Source organism: Choloepus didactylus, chromosome 10 (genome assembly GCF_015220235.1).
Source record: "Choloepus didactylus isolate mChoDid1 chromosome 10, mChoDid1.pri, whole genome shotgun sequence".
In the NCBI taxonomy this organism is placed as follows: Eukaryota; Metazoa; Chordata; class Mammalia; order Pilosa; family Megalonychidae; genus Choloepus; species Choloepus didactylus.
Genome location: NC_051316.1, coordinates 19,170,365 through 19,191,839, shown reverse-complemented (window position 1 = coordinate 19,191,839; position 21,475 = coordinate 19,170,365). Strand labels below are relative to the sequence as shown.

The 21,475-nt window shown below is 40.5% G+C and overlaps 1 protein-coding gene across 5 annotated transcripts in view; it reads right to left on the bottom strand.

Moving 5' to 3' along the window:
• Positions 1 to 21,475, bottom strand: part of SYK (spleen associated tyrosine kinase) — a 102,802-nt gene that overhangs the window by 58,502 nt on the left and 22,825 nt on the right. Inside the window, exons 1-2 of one of the 5 annotated variants that reach the window (XM_037798258.1) lie at positions 10,070 to 10,156; positions 9,394 to 9,508 (exon numbers count right to left, since the gene is read on the bottom strand). The exons of 2 other annotated variants lie outside the window; for them this stretch is intronic. The gene's annotated coding sequence lies outside the window, so the exon portion shown is untranslated. Of the gene's footprint in view, positions 1 to 8,577; positions 8,998 to 9,393; positions 9,509 to 10,069; positions 10,176 to 21,475 lie in introns of those variants that run through there. 2 more of the 5 variants (XM_037798259.1, XM_037798260.1) reach the window with 2 other exon arrangements.

Here is a 21,475-nt window from a genome sequence, read left to right as displayed (position 1 = left end):
AAAGTGTTTTCTACCAGAAGCATCAATTACACACTAGAACAGGATCCCTTAAGAAGCAGCGATCTCTCTTCAGGAATCACATTCTATCAGAAGCAGCTAGGCCACCTACCAAGGGACTGATGAAACCAGGAGGAATTTAGATGAGCTGGTCTCCAAGGTTCTCTTACTGTTTTCCTCCAAAGTGTATCTTAAGGCCATCACTTCTCACCATTTCCCATGCTGCTACCCCCGTAGAATCCACTGCCATCTCTCATGTAGATGACCGTTTAGTCCTCTCCTTTTGACTCCTGTACTCCTTATATTTCAATCTCTAGATGGCAGCCACAGAGATATTTTCTAAACATGTCTCAGTCTGCGCCACATCTCAAACTTTCCTCCCTGGCCTATGAGGGTCTACTTGATTTGGCCCAAGCCCCGTCTAGCCTTGGTTTCTTCACTTCACCCCTGGGCATGCTAGGTCTAACCACACCAGCCTCCTTCCTGTCCTTCCAAGGTGTCAGCCCTTTCCTGTCTCCCAGCCTTTGCACTTACAACCTGGTAATAACATTTGATAATTGTTTGCCCCAGTGTTTTGTTTTGTTGTTGTTTTTATTTTGCTTTGTCTTGTTTTTTGGGGCATGTCTGGCTCCTACTCAGGCTTGGAGAGGTATTCCCTGATAATCCAATCCAAAGTGGTTGCCTTTGCCCACCCCTGGGTGCCCCCCATTCATGTTTAGCTTACTAAAGTACTTATTTCCTTCATAGCATTCATTGCAAGTCTACCCCTTTCTTGTTTATTTATCTTCTCTTGTTTATTTGTTTTTCCCTAAAATGTAAACACCAAAGTTCTGGACATTTTGACATCTTAGTCACAGTTACATCTGCATGCTTAGGACATAGCAGCTGCTCACAAAATCGCTGTTGAATGGACATATGTTGACCTTTACTTAGCCTCTCTACAATGAATGTATATTGCTTTCATAACAAAAATTTTATATGTTAGTTGCTGTTCAGTCCAGATGAAGTACCCTGGTATCAGAGTCCGAGAACCTTGGAGACCAGCTCTTCTAAACTCCTTCTAGAATCCCCAGTCCCTTGGAAGATGGCCTGGCTGCATCTGATAGAACATGGTTCCCACATGGAGTGCATTGCTTCTTAAAAGAATCCTTTCCAGTGCCTTCCTGATGCTTCTGTTAGAAAATGCTTTCTTATCTGACTCCCCTGTACCTTCTCCTCCATCCTCAATCCCTATTCTGCCCCAGAGAATGCACAGAACATTTCCAGTTGTGTTTCCCCAAAACAATCTTCAAAGACTTGGTCACAGGTACCACCATCCCATCCCCAAGTTAATAAATCCTTCCTTGCCTGACATTATTTTGCTACCCTGATAACTTTGCCCCACCCAATTTGTTTTCCCTAAAACCCTCTTAAAAGTATAACAGATTTGCTGCTGCTGCTGTGACCTAAGAAACACGTGCTAGAGGCAAATGCCTCTTCCTTGGTTCTGTACTGGATGGTTCTCGGAACACAACGTGGACTGGCCTAAGCTGTTCAGCATCTGCACTGGGCTTGTGGCTGATGAAAAGCTTCTTTTCTGGTTTGCTAATGCTGCTGTTATGCAAAATACCAGAAATGGACTGGCTTTTATAAAAGAGTATTAAGTTACAAATTTACAGTTCTACAGCCATCAAACTGTCCAAATTAAGGCATCAACAAGAGGATACCTTCACTGAAGAAAGGCTGATGGCATCCAGAACACCTCTGTCAGCTGGGAAGGCATGTGGCTGGGGTCTGCTGGCCCTGAGGCTGTGTTTCAGCTCCTCTCTCAGATCCTGTGCAGCCTTAGCTTAGCATCTCCAAATGTCCTTCTTTTTGCAACTGCAAGTGTCTCTGAGCATCTCTGTCAGCTCCCGAGTGTCTCTCCAAAAGTCTCTCTCAGCTGCTCTGAGCTCCTTCTGTCTGTGAGCTGTTCTTATAGGACTCCAGTGATTTAATTAAGACCCACCCTGAATGGGCAGGGTCCACATCTCCATGGAAATAATTTAATCAAACATTTCCACCCTAATCAACAGACTAATAAATCTGCCCCCACAAGATTGCATTAAAGAACATAGCTTTTTGTGGAGGACATAATATATCCTAACTGGCACAACTTCCCTTTTTCACTTGCTGTGAAAGCACATCCCCCCACCCTGGATTTATATATTAAGACAACTGCCCTCTTCCCTCTCATACACCCTTTGTTGGTTTCAGCCCTGTTTCCATCTGAGTTTCTTGAACTCAGCACTACTGACATTTGGAGACGAGGTAATTCTCTGTTGTGGGGGACTGTCCTGTGCATTGTAGATGTTTAGCAGCATCCCTGGCCTCCACCCACTTGATGCCAGTAACAACGCCCCTCCCCCCACAAACTGTGACAACTAAAAATGTCTTCAGATATTGCTAAATATTCCCTGGGAGCAAAATTATATCCGAAGCCTCCGCTAAAATCTACAGTGTTAGCTGTTGTGGCTTGACCACAAATCTAACGTGTGCCTTCTGTTGCTCTAGCATTTTCACTTATAAATTAGATGACCAAATATCTCCCTATGTGATTCATTGTTCTGGTTTGCGAATGCTGCCGGAATGCAAAACACCAGAGATGGATTGGCTTTTATCAAAGGGGGTTTATTTGGTTACACAGTTACAGTCTTAAGGCCATAAAGTGTCCAAGGTAACACATCAGCAATCGGGTACCTTCACTGGAGGATGGCCAATGGCGGCCAGAAAACCTCTGTTAGCCGGGAAGGCACATGGCTGGCGTCTGCTCCAAAGTTCTGGTTTCAAAATGGCTTTCTCCCAGGACGTTCCTCTCTAGGCTGCAGTTCCTCAAAAATGTCACTCTTAGTTGCACTTGGGATATTTGTCCTCTCTCAGCTTCTCTGGAGCAAGAGTCTGCTTTCAAAGGTCACCTTCAAACTGTCTCTCATCTGCAGCTCCTGTGCTTTCTTCAAAATGTCCCTCTTGGCTGTAGCTCCTGCCTTCAATGGCCGTCTTCAAACTGCCTCTCTTGGCTGTAGCTCCTCTTCAAAATGTCACTCACAGCTGCACTGATTTCATTCTGTTTGTCAGCTCATTTATATGGATCCACTGATCAAGGCCCACAAACAATCCATGGAAATTATCCAATTAGAGTCATCACCCACAGTTGGGTGGGGCACATCTCCACAGAAACACTCAATCTAATCAACACTGATGACGTCTCAATCTAATCAACACTGATAACATCTGCCCACACAAGATTACATCAAAGATAATGACATTTGGGGGACACAATATATTCAAACTGACTCATACATTAACATTATCAATGAGCAGAAGGACAGGGAGGGCTGGTAACGAATGGAGCCCCATGCACGTAAGTGTTCCCTGGCATGGAAGGTAGCAAAGCTAGGGGTGTGAGGCAGAGGCTTAGAGCCGGAAAGACTTGCATCCTGTCCCAGCTCGGCCATTTCTTGTTGATGTGACCAAGCTGATGTTAGCTCTTCAAGCCATGGTCCCTCACCTGGGGCAGAGGATGACAACAGTATCGTAGTCACTGTAACAAATCATGGTTGGGGATGGAGAGTGCACTGGGATATGCACAGCAAAGGGGACCCTGTGAGTATGATGTCTGAATAGAAAGGCAAAGAACTGGGTCATGGTGGGAGCTGAATAGAGAGGCTTGGGCAGCCCTACACTCGACACTTGAAAGAAGGGTGTGTGTGTGTGTGTGTTTGCACACATGTGAGGGAGAGAGACAGACACACCCACACATCCATGAGCATGGTGGAGAGATATGGAGACCTGGACTATGCCAAAGGTCCTGACCTCAAAATCCTGCCTAACGTCAATCAGGCTTCATCATACCATATAATATATGATGAGAGGCTAAATCTAGAAAATAGCCATATTTCTTCTAGTCTTTGATTCTGCCTGCCCCACCCCAAGCTCTATAGTGCTACCACTATGGCTGTAAAAATGCTGTCTTATAAATGATGAGAGAGATGAAGATGCACCCCATTCCATCTCGCTAGCATCCTCGTGCCTTTCATGTGTTTAATTTATACTATGCCATTTTACACGTCCAATATTCCATTCCAACTAGACTTTCGTGGTCCATTTCCCCATTTATCCCAGGATAAAGGCTTACTCTACAATCTTTGCCCTTTAAAATGCATTGTGCTTGGAAAATATCACTTGTGTCGTTCTTCTCATCAGATGGCAACTTTACAGGTGATAAGAAATGGCCTCACGCTTGCCACCATAAGCACAACTGTCTCAGCTAATGTGTGAGCCAATTTAAAAAAAAAAAATTCTTCTGAGGGGATCATGTGTGAAAGATTAAGTATGGATAGTCACACTCAGACCAGGAGACGAAAACATCTGGAACCAATGACTCTGGTGGAAATTTCTTCCCTAGCAGAGGATCGATCTGGGTGAACATTGACATATTGAAGAGTGGCTGAACTCTACAGCACCAGTCTGGTACTTGCCCATCCCACTTCCTAGCCCACTTCCACTTTTCCTTTTTTCATTTATAGCATCTATCACTCTCTAACATTGTCTACACTTTATTTTGTTTACTGTCTGTGTCATCCAAACCCACAAAAGTATACACTCCATTAAGATTAGCATGTTTATCCATTTTGCTCCTTGCCACCTATAAGAGGGCTCACCCTAAGAATGGACTTCCATCCTGTGGAGTTTGTTAGGGAGTTAAAATGTATTTATGTAGACAGCCTCCAAGACGTTCCCCAATGTTCCCCTCCCACATGGGTAAAGGGCTGACTGCAGAGTGAGGATGTGTGATGTCCGAGGCTAGTCCAAAGAATCCCTTAAACCTTTTCCCTTGGTCTTTAGAAAGCTCAGTCTGGGGGAAGCCAGATGCCATAGCATGAGGATGCTCAAGCAGCTCTGTGGCAAGGCCCATGTGGTAAGGAACTGAGGCCTCCAGCCAACAGCCAGAATGAACTTGCTGGCCGTGGGAGTGGGCCAGCTTGGGAAAGCACCTTCCAGGCTCGGTCAAGGCTTCAGATGAGTGCAGCCCTGGCTGACCTCTGAGTGCAACCTCATGGGAGACCCTGGGTCCTGCAAAGCTGTCTCAAATTCCTGACCCACAGAAATTATGAGCGATAACAAATGCTCATTTATTGTTTCAAGCCACCAAGTCTAGGGCAATCTGTTATGTAGATATAAATAACTAATATGGCATTTGCAATAGAGTCAGGTGAGAGCAAGAACAAACTGTTGACAAGGCCCAAAAAGCTGGGAATGAAGTGAGGGGACTAGAGACTGGGTTCTAATAGAGTTAGAACAAAACTTTTTGGTATTGAGGAGGTGAAAGGAGGTAAAAGGCTAAGGTCAGGAAGAAAGGAGCTGAGAAGTTACAAATGCCAAGTTCATGCTTCTAGAAGCTGCATTCCTTAGCCCAAGTCTTCCTTCCTCTCCACTTCTACTTGTGGAAGATGGTGAGAGGTGCTGGCTCCCCAAACCCTGCAGAGACCCTTAAAGATTATGAGGATCCAGGAGCAGATCTCAAAGTCCAGATTAATTTATCATCACTAACAATGCTGTAACTCATTAACCTTCACGGTGTTTTTTCTTTCCCTCCTTTTTCCTCTCTCCATCATGCATTGGCACCTCCACACTCTGGGATCCCCTGCAACAATCTTAGCAAAGATTTCCAACAGTGCTTACCAACTTAAGGTAGCTGAGTTTCACATCACTGAGCCATGAGGCCCTCCTCATATAATATGAGACAAGGTGACAGTGGTGGAAATAAATGGTACCCTAGGAAAATATTATTTGGGGACCATTTTTGCAATACTCATACCAATTAGGGGGGCAAAATCAGGAAGATGCAAAAAGAGACCTCAGCTTAGCATTCTCAAAGCCACACAGGCTCCTCAATGCAAAGCAGCCCTGTAAAAATGTTCCTGGGAATTTCCTTTGCAGCTTGAAGCTGAGAAAAATAAGCATCAGGATCTGGGTTAAAGGAAGAAGTTCATCTGTGGGTCAGATTAATTTTCATAAGAGGAATGAGCCTAGACGAGAAGAAGAAACAAAGCTTGCTGAGTTGATCTGGGGCTGACTGGTTAAACTACAGATAAATGACCAAGCAAAAGGACCAGATGTCAAGTAGCACCGGGATCTACAAACTCTTTCAGTCTGTGAAGGGCTAACAGCACTGCCTCTTGCAGCAGAATCTCACTGTCCAAAAGAGAACATGTGAGCTGAAAGCATGTGGCCTCCTTATGGAGAAACAAAATCCATGGCATTGAGTCCATTTGGTTTCATGAGCAGATACTGGCTTGCCCTCTAGAGAGACCGCTCTGCACCATCCTTTCTGAGACCTGCCTGGCTGGGACAGTGGTACAGATGGGTGGTCTTCCACTAAGCCTCACCCTGTTCTGCATCTGCAGGAGAGTACAGGGTGTGTCCTCAGAATATTCAGAGACACCAACTGCAGAACCAAAAAGCCGGAGAACATTTTCCCAAATATTTAAAAACTGAAGGGGCATTCCAATACTTCAAAACATTATCCAGCTCTTCAATTCTTTATTCTTCTTCTGTGCCTTCATAACCTGCTAACACTGAAAATGCATCAAGTAAAGGTTGAGGCATTTTCGTGCTCCATGAGAAATGTTCAAAGATCTCCTTTAAATGCCTACCAAACATTTCTCCCTCGATACAATTATCACAAGTCACAGATATTATGCCTTGAGGTCAATATAAATGTTACTATTCAACATAGTTGGTCATAAATGAGCAACTGGCTCACTGCAATTGAATTTCATTTTAAAATATAAATTGCTTCTTTATTCAAAGTTTTTTGAGTGTCTCCAGTGTGCAAGTCCCGGGGTTAGGTGCTGTGTGGGGTAGGAAATGACACTCCCTAGAAGTGGTTCATGGAGGAAGGGAATGGGTATCTGGTTAAGGGGTTCCACATAAATTCTGAGTACTGTCAGAATCCCATTTTCGCTACTATCTACCATGCTTCTTGACTCAGTGTACTAACCAATGTCACCCCGGTGAGTACATGAATGTCCTCAAGTTAAGTGCTTCCAGGTGTGTGGTCCTCAGATCCCCTCTTCGGACTCACCTGGAGGTCTCCTGGAGTGAGGGTTTCTGAACCCCATCTCAGGCTCAGCAAAGACTGGGACTGTGTATTTTAAACAGCTACCCTGATCATTTCAAGCAAACTAAGGTTAGAACAACTCTGCTATAATCCGCTATTTCTCTCTGAATGATACTGCTCAAGGGTAAGGTAAGTTGGCCATGTTTAGCCTCCAAGATCGAGGGAGAAAAGGAATCAGGAAGTGGCTGAAACTGGGTCAATCGAATAATAAAAATCCCCCAGGCTGCTGATGACCAGGGGTGGGGAAATCCCCCCTCCAGAATCCATTCGGGGAGAAAAGGTTTTATCTCGATGATACTGGTCACTGCATCACCCAAGCGTGTTCACAAAGAGGTGGACCGTATGTCACAAAGCAACTTGTTATTAAAACAAGAGAGCTCAACTTTGTGAACAGTTAACTAAAACTGGACTGCATCCAAGGTTATCACTTAGAAATGTCCCACTCATGCTCTCTTGAGCAGAAAAGAAAGGGTGGGGTTGCAGCCAGTGGACTAAGACTTGTATTTGACACTTTGCATGTGTTTAAGGAAGTCTCCCTTGTGAGCTACACCCATGCAATCACTCACTCTCCTCTAGGAAACAATAAAAATAACTGATAAAATAATAAAGAGAATGTATATTGAACACTGCTGATAGTTCTTCTCAATCTTCTCATTTCATGGACAAATCACACAGGGAAGACAAACGGGGCAGCAAAGTTCCAGAACTTTCCTTAGTCCTATTGCAGAACACATCTCCAAGATCTTTTTCTACTCATAACAGAAGCATCTGGAAAGATCTCTGGGTCACATGACAATGATATGCAAGGACAAGAGTTAGCAGACATGGCTTCTGCCTGATTCGTAGGTACCTCGCTAACATTCTCAGCAACTGGGCATTATTTCAATTTTCCATCACTCTACCTCATCAACACAACCTTTCCAGGGATTCTGAAGCTGCTGGAGGGACCAAACCACATGATTTAAATAAAAGGTACTCACCGAACTTGGATTCAGAAACTCATCAGAAAGTTTTACTGAATATATATCTAAATCCACCTTTTTTTTCTCTAGTCATTTAAAGAATCATTGTGGGTGATCCACGATTGTGAAATATTATAGCAGCTTATGATAGTCTCTGATTTCATAACTGTATCTTTCATAAACCTGTGACATAAATATGCCCAATGCTTCAAATAAGTGGCAAAAGGTTATAAGAAGGGGGGAAAGACGGTTTTACCCATATGACAGCTGGAGTTGAGTACTGGGATGGCAAACAGCTATATCCTACCGTAGCTCAACATTGCCACAGAAATACTGACTTCTAAGGGGAGAAAATAAACATGCATGGACATGAACTCAATGAAACATAAATATTCCCTTCTACGGAACCCACAAATAAATAGAGAATTCTAAGGTCATAGTTTCTAAACACACTTGATTCCTACCAATTTAACCTACCTTCCTTTCTTGGATTCAACACAGGTCTTTCCTCACAAGTCCAGGAAAACATGGAATGTTGGAAGGAAAAAAAAGCACACAAAGAGAAGCAGTGTAAAAGGAGATTAACTGAAATGGGGAGAAAGCAGAAGACAAGCATCAACAAGCTGGAGAGTTTCTAGCTGTTAAAGGGTGCCTGTAATTAGGGAAGTGAGCCTTTTCCTCCCAGTGTGTAGCATGAGAAACAAACCATAAAAGCAGAAGTGCAAGAGCCCCAGGCAGAATGGGGCCTCTTTTAAGTACACCTTCAAAATTAAGTAACACTCAGAGAAGAAGCATCCCATCCCAACAGAGTTTTACAAGTGACTCAATAGATATGGTAGTGCCTAATAGCACTTAAAGCCAGAAGGTTTACTCTCCCAAGAGTTTTCATTAAAATGAACTTTGTATTGAATTGCTTAGTATGGTATTATCAAAATTTGCTTGGTTATTTCATAGTAAAAAAAAAAAAAACAACAACAGTCCTAGGACATCGTAGGTATCAAATTCAACCAGAAACCTGGATCAAACAGGAGGGAAATCCTCAAAAAGCCTTTACTAGAGACCTCAAGAGGCTAATTTACAGTCAGAGTCAAGCAGAGCTGTCTTTCTGCCAACAAGGCCATGTGTAGGGTTGGGGCAAATGTGTCTGTTCTCTCTGCCCCTCTTCCCAGATCTCCAGGACAGACAGAAGCTCATGGCACCAGCAGGAGACCCAGCTTTACAAGGGGCCTCTGACAAGTTCCCACAAGCTCAGACAGGAGGTATTTTTCAATCATCTGTTAAACATTCACATACTCTGTGAAGCAATGGGTTTTTGATATTCTCGCATCAGCTTGCAATGTCCCCCGAGCTTGGAAAAGGAGTTATAGGAAGCCCAGACTTCACATGAAGCGGTGAAACATCATGGGAACTGCAAAAAGGAGAGAAATCCTCTCTAAGACACCTGAATCTCACACACAAGGAATGCACTGAGAAAAATCACCGTAGCGGTTGCACACCCAAAACCTATGAAAATGATCGCTCTATGAAAAAAGTATTAACATATGACAAATGATAAACCTGAGCCACAGAGAGGTCAAGTTTGCAACTTTAGTGGGGGCTAGAATGACCACGCAAAGATGATGATGAAGGTGACAAACACAGCAACAACTAGCAGGTATTCCTTGCTTACTATAGGTATGCATTGTGCTAAACGCTAAACTCACAGAGTATCAGCTGATTTGCATAACACTCCTAAAGTTAGTTACTATCACTGTCCCCAGTTCACAGACCTGGAAACTGAGGCTCAGGAAAGTCAATGAACCCACCCAAGATCACACAGTTAGTAGCGGGTAGAGCCAATATTTGAACCCAGCCCGTACTCTTCTACAACCCTTAGAAACCACCTTCATGTAGATGCAAAAAGACAGCTCTTACTCAATACATCCAACTGCAAGCTCAGGAACTTTCCTGCCATACCTGGAGCTCTTACCTTATTCCCTCACAGCAATGGCTCTTGACATGCGCTTTCTGGATCAGCAACATCAGTATCACCAGAGAACTTATAAGAAATGGAAATTCTCAGACCCCACCCTGCCCTGCAGAATCAGAAGCTCTGGGGGTGGCGCCTAACAATCTGTGCTTTAATAAGCTCAAGTTTGAGAACTTTGGCTCAAGAATGCCACCCATTTAAACTGTTTAAGTCAAAAACCTAGGCTCCCTCCCCTGAAGTTTTTAAAGCTAATCCATTCTCACTCCCACTCATCTTACCTTCCATCTTCCAGGCGTTTCTGGAATACCACGGCCTTTCTCTCTAACATCTCTCTTGGAAACTCTAACTGCCAGCATCCCTGCCTTGCTACTTTCCAATATGTTCTCTTCACCATGCAGATGAAGCGAACTCTTCAAAGACAAATCTAATCACACCACATTTCTGCTAAACTTGCATCACCATCCACCCTTTGATCTCAGGGTAAACCCTCTCCTGTCACCTGCTGTAAAACCCGCTTACTCTCAGATCTTGTTTCCAACCACGCTTTTGCTGTACAGCATCATCTGATGCTCCCAGACTCATTCAATGCCCCCCAAAGGTACCAGTCACTTTTCTTTTGTAATACTGACTACTGCTCTGTGTTCATTTTACTTTACTTCTACTCTGATATGTGTTATTATTTGATGAATGCCTGTCTCCTGCACAAGTTACTTTAGAATAGATAAAGATTTACAGAAAAGTTGTGAAGATGGTACATGGAGTTCCCATATATCCCACATCTAGTTGCTACTATTATTATCTTACCTTAGTATGGTACATTTCTCATAATTAGTGAACTTATATTGATGTTATTATTAAATATAGTCCATGCTTTATTTGGATTTCCTTAGTTTTTAACCTAAGGTTCTTTTTCTGTTCAGGATCCCATCCAGGATGTCACATTACATTTAGTCATCAGGCTCCTCTTGGCTGTGACAGTTTCTCAGACTCTCCTTGCTTTTGATGACCTCGACAGTTTTGAGGATACTGGCCAGAGATTTTCTAGCATGCCCCTCAACTGGGATTTGTCGGATGTTTTTCTCACGATTAGACTGGGGGTGTGGGATTTTTAAGAGGAAGACCACAGAGGTCAAGTGCCATTATCATTAATCATATCAAGGATAGGGCTGTGAACTTGGCTTATCACTGTTGGTGGTAATTGTTATACCCAGAGGGAGGTAGTATTTGTCCGGGTTCTCCACTGAAGAGTTGCCTCCCCACTCCTCCCTGCCCCCTTTTCGTACAGTGCTTTTTGGAAGGAAGAAACTATGCACACTCCACACTTAAAGAGTGGAGAATTATGTTCAACCTCTTTGAGGGCAGAATATCTACATACATTACTTGCAATTCTTCTCCATGGTAGATTTGTCTATTCTCACCCATTTATTTACCTTTTCAATCATTTATTCATTTAAGCATGGATTCAAGGATATTTATTTTACACTTTGGGTTATAATCCAATCCTACTTTATTTTGTTGCTCAAGTTGTTTCAGCTTTGGTCTTTGGGAACTCTTTCACTTTTTTCCTGTGTCCCTTTGACATACTCCCATCACTGCTTTCCTACCACCATCCCCACCCCCTTAGTACTTCCTTTCTTTCTCACATACAAGATGCTCCAGATTTCTCTTTGTATGTATTTTTGGCTCCAGCCCTAAAATAAATTATTTCTTCAAGGAATTCATTCTTATGTCTCCAACTCTAATTCATTATCACTTGGATCTTTCTAGCTTTCTCCTCTTCTTTGTAACCGTCTGTTCAGGTTTGCTAATGCTGCCATTAGGTAAGATACCAGAAATGGATTGGCTTTTATAAAGGTGGTTTATTTGGTTACAAAGTTATAGTCCTAAGGCCATAAAAGTGTCCAAACTAAGGCATCAACAATAGGATACATTCACTGAAGAATGGCTGATGGTATCTGGAACACCTCTGTCAGCTGGGAAGGCACATGGCTAGTATCTGCTGGTCTTGGGTTGTGTTTCAGCTCCTCGCTCAGCTCCTGTGAGTTTTTAGCTTAGCATCTCCAAACGTCCTTCTGTCCACAACTCCAAGCATCTCTAAGCGTCAGCTCCCAAGCAACTCTCCAAAAGTCTCTCCCAGCTGCTCTGAGCTCCTTCTGTTTGTGAAATCTTTTATAGGACTCCAGTAAACTAATCAAGACCTACCTTGAATGGCTGGGCTAAATCTCCACTGAAACTTTCAATCAAGAGGTCACACCCTAATCAGAAAGATTAATAAATCTGCCCCACAGGATTGCATTAAAGAATATGGCTTTGGGGGGGGGGCATAATATATCAAAACCTGCAAAATCAGTGAACAATCTATTTCTCACCATCCACCATCCATTTACTTAATTGTTCAATTCTAGTATACATGTATACTAGTTTCAGAATTATCAATTTTTAACCTCAGAGGAAACAACTTTATCAACTAGAATACTGCTTATGTGCAGTTCCTTTTGCCTTTAGTCTTAACATACCTCACTCATTTCCAAATTACTTAGGTCACCACCTTTACCTCCACTCCTTCCAATGAAATTGTTTCATACATTCGTAACAGTTAGATTATTATACCTTTCTCTGCATTCCTCCCCAATATCTCCTACTTCCTAAATACATATATTTAGTTTGCATACATTAAGGATCTTTGTGCTGTAAAGTTCTATCGGCTTTGACAAATGCACAGTATCATCTATCCACCATTATAGCATCATACAGAATCATTTCACCACCCTAAAAATTCCCCTGTGCTTCACCTATTCAACCCTCCCCATTCTCCAACCTCCTGGCATCCATTGATCAATTTACCATAGATAAAGTGATGCCTTTTCCAAAAATACCAAAAAAAAAAAAAAATGGAATGGTATAGTGTAAAACCTTTTCATAAAGGCTTCTTTCACTTAGCAAGGTGAATTTAAGATTATCCATTTACATGAATGGCTTGATAGCTATTACGTTCTATTGCTGAACAGTATTCCATTGTATCAATGTACCAGTTTGTGTATCCATTCACCTATCAAAGGGTATCTTGGTTCGTTCCAGGTTTTGGCAATTATGAATAAAGCAGCTACAGATATTTCCGCTGGTGTGTGTGTGTGTGTGTGTGTGTGTGTGTGTGTGTGTGTGTACGTAAGCTTTCTAATCAGTTGGGTACATACCTAGAAAGTGTTGTTGCTGATTCTATGGTAGAACTGTATTTAGTTTTATAAGAAACTTCCAAACTGCTCCTCAAAGTAACCATACAACTTTGCATTTCCACCAGCAATGAATGAGTTTTTTGGCACATCCTTGCCAGCAATTGGTATTGTCAGATTTAGGGATTTTAGTCATTCTAATAAGTGTGTACTGGTGTCACATAGTTTAATTTGCATTTCACTAATGACAAATAATGTTGAGAATATTTTCATATGCTTCTTTGCCATCTGTATATCATTTTTGGTGACATGTCTTTTAAGATCTTTTGCTCATTTAAAAAATGTGTTTGCTTAAACCAGCCTTGCATATCTGGAAAAAAACCCCACCCAGAAGTGAAGTAGAATTCTTGTTATACATTGCTGAATTCAATCATGTGCTAAAATTTTGTTGAGGATTTTTGTATTCATGTTAATGTGAGATATTGGTTTGCTTTAATTTCTTTAAAAGATATAGGGCTATTTTCATGCTATTTTTTCTCCTGTGAGTTTTGGTGGCTTGTGTCATTCAAGAATTAGTCTAAAATAGACTAAAATAGATAAAATATCTAAATTATCTAATTTGTGTGCATAGAACTGCTCATATTTTTCCTTTATTATCCTTTCAATATGCATGGGATCAGTAGTGGTGAGCTCTCTTTCATTTCTGAGATCTGTGATTTGTGTCTTCTCTCTTTATGTCTTGGTTATCTTGTCTAAAGATATATCAATTTTATTGATCATTCCATCAGCTTCAGATTTTTTCTCTACTGTTTTCCTGTTTCCAATTTCAATGCTTTCTGCTCTAATTTTAATTATTTCTTTTCTTGTTCTTGTTTTAGACTATTCTTCCTGTAGTTTCCTAAGGTGAAAACACAAGTTATTGATTTTACATCTTTCTTCTTTTTTTTTTTTAATATTTTTTGCTGTGACATATAACATACAGAAAAGTAATAACTTTCAAAGTATGATTTAACAAGCAATTATAGAGCAAATTTCAAAGAATGTTATGGGTTACAGTTCCACCATATTGGTTATTTCCTTCTAGTTGTTCTAATACCTTAGAGACTAAATATAGATATATAGATATAGATGATATAGATATAGATATAGATAAGTATAGATACAGATTCAGTATTTGTAATCTTTTGTTAATCCCTATCTTGTCTGTTGCTACTCCTCCCTCTCATTTGATCACTGACTCAATCTTCAGGGTTATCTGCATAGTGATCACCCTAACTTGTTCATATTGAAAAGGGGTGTTGACATTTTGGGGAAGGGGATGCATCTGGTTGATGCTCTTGAAGAGGCTGTTGCCTCTGGGTTTTGGGACTTATCTGGCATTGGAACACTATGGAGGATTTAAATTTATGAGAAATAAACTTAGTGAGTGAAGCTTTTATAGAGTCTCTGATAGGGAGCTGGGTATTCTTTAGGAGTTTGGGGACTACTGTTGATTTGGGCTTGGCATACTGTGGCCATTTGGAATATCCAGCTGAGGCTTGATTAAGGGAAACCTCCAGGATAGCCTCTTAGCTCTATTTGAGATCTTTTAGCCATTGTAATCTTATTTTGTTACCTTTCTTTTCCCTCTTTTGGTCAAGAAGGCATTCTCAATCACTTAATGCCAGGGCCAGGCTAATTACTTGGAGTTGTGTGCCACATTGCTAAGTAGACTCACTCCCCTGGGAGTCATGTCCCACGTAGGGGAGAGGGTAATGAATTTATTTGCAGAGTTGGGCTTAGAGAGAGAAAGGCCACATCTGAGCAACAAAAGAGGTTCTCTGGAAGTGATTCTTAGGCATAGTTATAGATAGGCTTGGCCTCCTCTTTGCAGCCATAAGCTTCACAACAGCAAGTCTCAAGATCGAGGGCATGACTTACTAAATAGTGGTTTCTTAATTTCACATAGCATATATTCTTCTTTCTAATAAATGTATTTAGAGTTATAAATTTCCCTCTGAGCACTGCTTTCACTGGATCCCACAAATTTTGATAAGCTGTATTTTCATTTTTATTCAGTTAAAGACATATTTAATTTCTCTTGAGCCTTTTTCTTGGATTCATGAGTTATTTAATTTCCAAACATTTGGTGATTTCCAACTCTCTTCTTAATTTTGATTTCCAATTTAATTCCATTGTGTTCTGAGAACATACTTTGTATGACTTCCATTTTTAAATTTGTTAATGTGTTTTCTGAGAGTATGCTCTGTCTTGGTGAACATTTCATATGAGCTGGAGAAAAATTCATATTCTGCTATTGTTAGATAAAGTATTTTTTATTGATTGTTAGTGCTTTGTATAGTCATCTATATCCTCACTGATTTTCTATCTACTTTCTCTATCAATTACTAACATAGTATTGCAGGATCCAACCATAATAGTGGATCTGGCTATTTTTCATTTCAGTTTTCTCAATGCTTGCCTCATGTATTATAATGCTCTATTGTCAGATGCATATATACTTAGGATTGCTATGTCTCCTTGGAGGAATTAATTCTTGATTATTATGTCATGTCCCTCTTTACCCCGATAATCTTCCTTGTTTTACAGTCTGCTTTGTCTGAAACTAATATAGCTACTCCAGTTTTCTTTGGATTAGTGTTAGCATGTTAGCTTCTTCCATCTCTTACTTTTAACCAGAATCTTTTTATTTAAAGTGGATTTCTTGTGAACAGCATATAGCTGGACATTTTTTAATCCACTCTCATGGTCTCTATTAATTAATGTGTTTCATCCATTTGCATTTAAAATGATTATTGATTTAGCTGGATGAGTTTCTACTATGTTTGTGTTTTCTATTCTTTTCTGCCTTCTCTGGTTTTAATGTAGTATTTTGTATCATTTCATTTTATATCCTTGTTTATTGTATCTTTTAAAAATGTATTTTAGTGGTTGCTCCAGAATTTACAATAATCAATTCAAAATAATCTAAATTCCAGTTTCAAAACCACTATATTGCTTCATATATAGTGTTGGTACATTACAATAGAGTACTCCCAATTCGTCCTTCACATCTCTTGTGATTTGACTGTCATTCATTTCATTTATCCATATGCCATAATTACCCAATACATTCTTACAACTATTGCTTTAAACAAATAGTAATCATTTAGATCAACTATGAATAAGAAAAATTAAAATATTTTATATTAACTTCATGTATTCATTCTCTGACATTCTTCCTTTCTTCCTATAAATTGAAATTTCTGATATATTATTTTCCTGCTGCCTCTAAAGAATTTCTTTTCTATATCTTTTTGTGGGTCCAGTGGGCTAGTGATAAATTTTCTGTTTTTCTCAGTTTTGTTTGTCTGAAAATGTCTTTAGTTCTCTTCCACTTTTGAAGATCATTTTGCTGGATATAAAATTCTAAGTTGGTGTGTCTTTTTTCTTTCAACCCTAAATACTGCACTCCTCCCATTCTATCTTGTATAATGTCTGATGGGAAGTCTGCCATAATTCTTATCCTTGTTTTTCTACAGGTAAGGTTCCCCCAACACCCAGCTTCTTTCAATGCTTCTCTTTCTCTTTGGTTGCAGTTTGAATAAAATATGCCTAGATATGTTTTTTGCTTTGTTCTATTTTTATGTTTTGCTTTTTTGCTGTTTTGTGTTCTCTGAGTTTCCTGGCTCTGTAATTTAGTGCCTGTCACTAATTTCAGTAAGTTCTTGGCCATTATTACTTCAAATATGTCTTGTGCTCTTCTCTCTCTCTCTTCTCCTCTGATACTCCAAATACACATATGTTGCATCTTTTGATATTGTCCCAGTTTTTGGATGCTCTTCTCTTCTCTTCCTTATTCTTTTTCCTTTGTGTTTGTTTGGAAAGGTTTTATCAACATATCTGCAAGTTCACTGATTCTGTCCTTGGCTATGTTGAATCTACTGCTAAGTCCACAGAAGACATTCTTTATTTATGTCACAGTGGCTTTAGCACTTCCTGATCATTCTTTCTTAGAGTTTCCATCTCTCTGCTTATATTACTCATCTGTTTTTGCATGCTGTCTACTTTTTCCATTAGAGCCCTTAACATATTAATCACAGTTATTTTAGATTCTATGATGATTCCAAAAACTGTCATAAAGTAAGTCTGGTTCTCATGATTGCTTTGTCTCTTCAGACTTTGTTTTATTCTTGTCTTTTGGCATGACTTCAATTTTCTATTGAATTCAGTATATGTTTTGTCATATAATGGGGACTGAGGCAATTAGACCTTTAGTGAGGATTAATGTTAATCCGGCCAAGAGTTTGGCTGTGTTTACTGTTTGCTATAGCTAGAGGGCCCAGGTCCTCTCTGCCCCAGCCCCCTCTTTTTTTTGTCCCCCTTCTTGACTTTCAGCTTCCCTAAATATTCCTTCTCAGAGAGTGTGTCTTGCAACTCTTTCAGCCGTAATCTACTGCTGTTGTACGGGAACCCTGTTGGTGTGGTGGTAAGGTGTGTGGAGGTGGGTGGAGAGCATTGCATGATATTATGATTAAATCACAATCTTTTAGTGGACCCATGTCTTGGAGCTATGGCCTTCAGAAGTTTTCTCCAGTGTGATCGCTTTTTCCACCAGGCCCATATTTTCTTCCCTGGCTGCAGCATTCCAATCAATTTCCTTGAAGCTCTGATCCCTGCTGATTATATTTTCTTTTTTCTCTATGCCAAATTCTTTTCCCTTGGAAAGTATACCTTTTTTATGGAAATGGCTCTGGGTATATTTCACAGTGATCATTCTTCCCCTCCCCTGCCAGAGGCATGCGGGGCTCGTTCTCAGATCTTCACTTTGAGAACTTGAAGGGCCTCCTGGAAGTAAAGCCCACTTAGGTGTGGGGGCCCTCCTAAGTCTGGGTCCCCCAGGATTTTTTCACTCTCTGGGTACTCAGCCTCCAGCAATTCATCAAAATTACCATTTAAGAATTCCTACCCGCTTACAGCTCCAGAGATTTCTGTTCCAGGTAAGCAATGCTGGCTGGGCCTCTCTGAATGCACCTGTATCACCAGATTGCAGGGTGGCCAGCTGCCCTGCAACCTCAGTTCTCTGAGAGGTCTATAAAAAGTCACTAATTTTCAGTGTGTCTAGCTTTTTCTTGTTGTAAGGCTAGAAGTGATGATTTCCAAGTTCTTTATATGCTGGAGCTGAAACTGTGAGACAATGTCTCTTTGTGCTTGTCACCTGATGCTTAGCACATGGCCCATCATATAACAGATGCCCCATAAACATTTGTCAAATGAAGGAATGAATGAAGGGTTGAGATGTGATTGTACTCTTATACAAACCAGAGTCTTGATTACTCACCTTAATTCTAAGTAAGTCTATTTGTGCCTGAGAATCCCTAGTCCATTCCATCATACTTCACTCCAAATCACTAGGAGGCCCCCTGTGATCATTTGTTGACACACAGTGCATATCCTGTCCATATTTTCACCCCAGGAGCTGAGGCAGTTCTAAACTACTTCTGCCTCAAATTGTTAGGTCCCTGTTTTGTCATGCAAGTATAGAATGCAGAAAGAAAAGAATATTTGTTTTTCACACTCTACCTAAATGCAATACAATTAGCAAATTTTTATCTCATTTAGATACCATCTAATTTTTTTCTACCAGGTTATTAATAAGCCATAACTTTGTCCCAAATTACAGAGAAACTGTGGGCCTCATTACCTTAATTCCCTTCTTTTCCTTAAATATAACTTGAAACAAAACTTGAGGTCTAAATCAAGAAAACTGAAATGACTCTACAAAATTAGGGGATCTGTGCTTTGAAAGCAATGTCTACCAAAATAACAAAGTTAAGCTGCATTTTATGTACCTTATTTTAGGCAGAAGCCTCCCGCAGCTTCACAGAAAGCCTATGTGTAGAGTAGGGCAAGCAGTCTGTGAAGAGCTTTCAAGTCCCAGCTCAAGTTTCAGAGTTCCTCGGTTCAAATCCTGGCTCCACTACTTTTAGTCATATAGCACAGCCTCAGTTTCCTCATCTGCAAAATGGGGATAATAATAAAACCCACTTCAAAGAGTAGATGAGGAGATCACATTGCCATTCCACATGAAGTACTCAGAGCCTGTAGCCTGGCACCTGGTAAACCCTCAACCAGTGTTGGTGATCAGGGTGGGAGTTTCCTAGGGATGGGCAGGAGATGGCTCCATCCTCACCCTCACGATGGGTGGAAATGATCTCCTTAAGTGGATTTTCTTTCATTCTCTAGGAGACATTCACTTTCAGGAAGGCACTCGCCCACATTCCTATTCACCAGCCTCTATAGTTCTTGGCTTGGAGAATGCAAAATAATTACAAACGTTCTCTTTAAAGTTAGTTTTATTTGGTGCGATAAGTTATTATAATGTCATTTTTTTAAGAAGAAATACTTAGAGAGTGAAATTTTATCTCTGTAGCTTGCTTTAAATATACTTTGCCCCCCCCCCCCAAAAAAAGCAGATAAAGCTAATATGGCAAGATATTACCACAACCAAGTCATGAATATATGTATGTTCATGATACTATGCTCTCTGCTTGTCTATCTACTAGAAAACGTTCATTACAAAAAATTTACATTTTGTCATGCAAAAATATAAAAACAAAACATAAAACTCTCCCTACACAACAGGGGCTCTAAAGCCAAGTTTAAGTCATTTCCCCATTAGTTATCATTTTGGATTCCTCTGACTGCACAGGGCACCTGATACTCACAGGTTCGTCTACTTCTGGGCAACTGGGCAGTGGTGCTTTAGTGATCATATTAGACAAAACAGGGTTGACTGTAATATCCTAGTCCCAAACACCCTTTCTATCACATAGAGTGATGGAGGGGATCAAAGTAAAAAGGACAAGAAACTTTAAAATCCATAGAGACCTAAACAAAAGTTACTCACCTGTTATGAGGTTATCTAAAGTATTTTGATTTTAAAAAAAGCTCAAATTTCTAAAATGACCAATGTCGTACCCTCCAAGGAAAGTAATGCATCCATCAAAAGAATTACTTGGGTTCAACATTTACCATTGAATGAATAGGCCCTGGTACTATGGAAGGATTGCCTCCTTATCAGCTCTGTAGCACCTAGCCAAGCCCCCTGAAAGGATTTGTTGGAGATGTAGGGGAAGACTTTATTTCCTATTTAATTCATTTTATTTAGTTAACGCACAGTGGATTTTTATAATTCCTCCTCCTCTCTTTGATGGCACCTGTCCATTATTCAGTTAGAGAGCAAAAGGAAGTTTCCGTCAAATTGTTTCCCAAAATATCTTCACTTCCTATATAAGATCATATACCAAAAGAGCGGCAAAGTAAGTGAACAGTGACACATAAGGAGGCCCGCATGATACCCTGTTCTGAAAAGCCTCACCCATCTCCAGCGAGCAGAATCTCAGACACCAGCCCAAATCCTAACCCTGCACCATGATGTCAAAGTGACTTTCCTTCCACCCCACCCATCTCCCAGGGGTCTCAGAGGAAGCCCAGATGTTGGAGCAATGGGCCTCTCCCATGTTGAGCTGCTACTGCCCAAGACCATCCACCAGAATGAGCTTTCTACTGAAACAGGGCTCAGGCTTGGCTCACACAGTAGTTCCTCAGCAAATGGTTGTTTAATGAAAGACTGATATGCTATTTTCAATCTCTCCTTGGGTTTGGCCCAGGGAGAAAAAGTCTGAAAGGTAAGAGGAAGTTTCTTCACCCTGTGAGCTTAGAGACACATTTCCCACTTCTGACTGAGATAATTGCAAATGCGGTAAATACTTCAGAAGTTGCTTCTTGTTATGAAATTAATTAGGATAACTTATTCACACACACACACACACACACACACACACACACACACACACACACACCAAGCAAAAACTCCAATTCTTCAAATGTTTAGCATTTGCCATCAAAGGAACAACATAAATCACATCTTCAAAGCAATATAATTACTTTGATAGTTCCCATCATAGGAACAGGTTCAGGAACCAAGCAAAAGGACTCCTTTTCTTTTCTACTATGTAGGATTGATGGGTGATTTATGGGGACCAGTTTAAATTCTCAGACGCCATAGGAAAGGGTCCTTCCAAAATCATATTTCTATTGTTTCAAATACAACATAATTCCATAAAATGTATTTCTTCTCAATAATGCCTACTGCAATATCCCATTCAACTTTTTATGGATCTCAGAAGAGAAAGAATGTAATAAATGTATATTTCCAAAGCTTGACATATCAAGGGTAATCTTCTTTACATGA